General features: G+C 42.2%; 1 protein-coding gene across 1 annotated transcript in view; it reads left to right on the top strand.

The window, feature by feature from the left end:
* CCNC (cyclin C) overlaps positions 1-3,513 on the top strand; it is a 28,613-nt gene that overhangs the window by 19,938 nt on the left and 5,162 nt on the right. The gene's annotated exons all lie outside the window — the stretch shown is intronic.

Consider the following 3,513-nt stretch of genomic DNA (forward strand, 5'->3'; position numbering starts at 1 on the left):
CACACACTGAATCAAGGCCCAGAAATCCTATGTAAACACTTGTAGCGTGAAGCTGTATTGTAGTCTCAGCTTACCAAAATGCAAGTACCATGGGTATCCTGGCTGATGTAGAATGACTCTGGGTTAATAGAAGCAGTGGTGAAAAGTTCCATACTCCCTTGCTAATGGGCTGATCCTGGGACCATAGGGGACAACCTGTTATCATAGCTCTGGTGATGGATCCCTTAGCCCTATGTAATGTGGCCCATATTATAATTCCTTTATCCTTTCCCCAACTGACTCTAAAATCTCTTAGGAAACTTTTTATAGATTATGGGTAAAAGTAAGACAGTTAAGAACAGCTGCAAAATGAGTTTGTTAAAAAATGAATATGTCAAAAGTTTTTCTGTATATGTCTATGTGAATTCTTATATTGGTTTTAAAAGATGTAGATAATTTTACCACAGGTTTATATTAAGGATTCAAGCGCTTTAAATTATATTGTAAGGGATCCAAATTAAAGAACACGAGGTCCTTGTTGGAATCATGTTTTGAAGCCCCATATATCTTTCTTTGAAAAAACTTGCATACTCTTTTTCTGTATAGCTTCTCTTCCATCAGTGCCTGAAATATGCTACAGTAACTAAGCATTCTGTTTCTTCTACTGGGCAGGCAGTTCTCCAAGCATGGGAAGGTGGCTGCTGCTTTCGTATCATTTTGTATGTGTGCAAACAGCCACCATATTCATTCTCATTCATTTATTCAAGGAAGTCTACATAGCACATTGACTTTTAGACAAAATAATATAGCAATAATAGAAATCCATGAGAAAAAGGAACATTCAGCACTTTAGGAAAAAGTAAATATTGAATATATATAATTTTAAAAAATCAAAATAGCCACAGAATCATTGTATATTTGGCTGGGCACTGAATTAATGGCAGTAGCTTAATTTTTAGTGCAACCAAGATATATTTGGCAACTGCCAGAAAAATGTGGTTTTCATTTCCAGTCAGGAGGTAAAGCAACGAATAGTCTTCTGAATGCCTGGGAAAAGTTACAAGAAGAGGAGTTATCAGAGAAGCTCTTAAACTGCCATCAAATTTGCAAGTGAAGAAAAAATGTGGCAGGGTTTCAGGTACCTCGAGACCACAAGAACAGATCCTTTGACCATTTTGCATGATGGATAATCTTTCAAAAAGATCAGCAATAGGTAATGCATTGAAACAGGCCAAGGAAAAGAGAAATAAGAGGGAACTATAAGAGAGTAGATACTTATTGCTGAAAAATGGTCTTGAAGGAGTAAAACCCAGGTACAATGGAGAGAAAATTTGTTTGGCACCTGATAAAAGATTACTCCAGTCTAATAGTTCAAGTTGTTCTTTTATCAGAGTAAAAGCTCTATCAAAGCCTAACTCAGACATTTCAGAGAGGGGAAACCCTAGACCTGCTATTTTAGAGTCGAGAAATTGTCACAGTAGACTTACAATGAATCAGAGTGTGACCAAAAATACAGGTTCAATCATTTTATTGCTCATAGACCAATAGGTCATAAGCAAATATACAAAATATAATACATGAAATGGAGTACAACATACATTATAATTTATAGCTTACAGTTTCACAACATTGCAGATTAATTTACTGAATACACACTAATTACCTACAAAGGGCAGAATTAATTCATTTAATTCCACCCAAGGTTACAGATAAAAACTCTGCCACTACCTGCGTCACACTTGGATCAATAACAGCTAAAAGATTAGCTACAAGCGTGACCAAAGTAAAAGGAAAGGAAAGGACTGAGAAAAGTGTAAAAATAGTCCAGGGCCATAGCCAGTGGTGGAGCTTTAGGGGCTCAACCCCCCATCAAATGGGGGGAGCAGTGCCAGCCAGCCAGCCCCTGGTGAACCTCAGCACCAGCCAGTGAGTCAGCTCTTGGAGAAGTCTCCGAAAGCCAACTGGCTGGCTCAGCTGGCTGGCGCAGATGCAGTGAGGTGCAGGGGTGGGCCATTAGCAGACCAGCTGAGCCAGTGAGTCAGCTCTCCCAGAGCTCTTGGAGAACCAGCTTGCTGGCACAGATGAGTGAGGCACCGTGGTGGGCCATTCTCTAATGGCCTGCCCTGGGCCACACTGCATCTGCGCCAGCCAGCATCTTGGTTCTCTGAGAGATCTTGGAGAACTCTCAGAGATCCCACTTGCTGGCTGGCGCAGATGCAGTGAGGCCCCGAGGCAGGCCATTAGAGAATGGCCCACCCTGGTGCCTCACTGCATCTGTGCCTACCTCTTCTTTTGCTCTCCTCAGAGGAGAGTCAGACGTGGTGACATCACTAGTGACCATGTCTGGGGGGGGGCACAATCCCTCCCCAATCCCAAAGCCCTCCACCGGGAAATTTCCTGGCTATGGCCCTGAAATAGTCCAAACTTTAGGGCAGCAAACCAAGCAGAGGTGGCAAGCTGTTTCAGGCCAGTGTCAAGGGCGCAAGAATGGTGAAGCCAAACATCTGGGAGTGTCAAACAATGCACAGAGGAAAGATGATTGAATGGCTTCCATGTTGGAACCAAAAGCTTGGACCCATATAGGAACCCTGTATAGAAGTCAGGCTGTGATTTTTGTCTGATTCACCTGTAAAGCTGATGGAATGTGTTGGTCACCACTGGTAAAGAAGAATCTTTGAATGGCTGCCATATTGATATTTGTACTTGCTAAATAAAAATACAGTGGGAAAGAGGAGTGAGAGAGTAAAACCAACACTGTGGTGGCAGCTGCTGCCAAAACAATATTATTTTAATCAGTACAGCTAATCAGATTTCCAGTGACCAGTCAGAAGCCCAGCTGAGCAAAAGCCCCACCTGGTCTCACCCACTTTCTAAAAATACTTGGCAGGCATCAGAAAAGATGTTGACAGGTGCCATGGCACCCACAATTACCATGTTGGAGACCCATGCTCTATGCTGTGGAGGACTTGGCATAAATTAATCCAATCCTAAGCAGTTTCTCAAGGCTGAGGTTGTGACTTGTGCAGATAAATCATATACCCTTTGGAAATCATGCTAATGCTGACAAGGCGTTCATGATACTTTCTAGGTGATATTCTGTGCATTATGTTTGAAAAGACTCGTGCCAGTATGGATTGCAACATGTACTGTGCTGTGTGGCCCTGTTCCTATCTCATTGACGAAGTGTCTCCTATGATCCCTCCTCGAATAATCTCATGTTTTTCTGTCAAGAGGAGGACAGAGAACTTACTTGAATTCCCAACCAGTGTCAGTTATTTTGGCAAGCTTCTTGGGTATGGTGTTGTTTAATAACAGACAGTTCTCTGGCAGTGTTTATTCCCAGAGAGGAATTAAAGGTTTGTAGGCAAAAAAGGTTTCTGCATGTTGCAGATGTGTCTCTTTGTCTCTGGAGTGAGAGGGAGAGAGTTGACAGATTGCCAGTCCGTTTATGGATTCTAGGGAGAGCACTGTCCTCTTTCTGACCGAATAAAGGTGCTGAGATGCTGATATTTTGCAAGAAAAGTGAAAAGAAGG

Source organism: Gekko japonicus, unplaced genomic scaffold (genome assembly GCF_001447785.1).
Source record: "Gekko japonicus isolate JY-2015 unplaced genomic scaffold, Gekko_japonicus_V1.1 scaffold1454, whole genome shotgun sequence".
Classification (NCBI taxonomy): Eukaryota; Metazoa; Chordata; class Lepidosauria; order Squamata; family Gekkonidae; genus Gekko; species Gekko japonicus.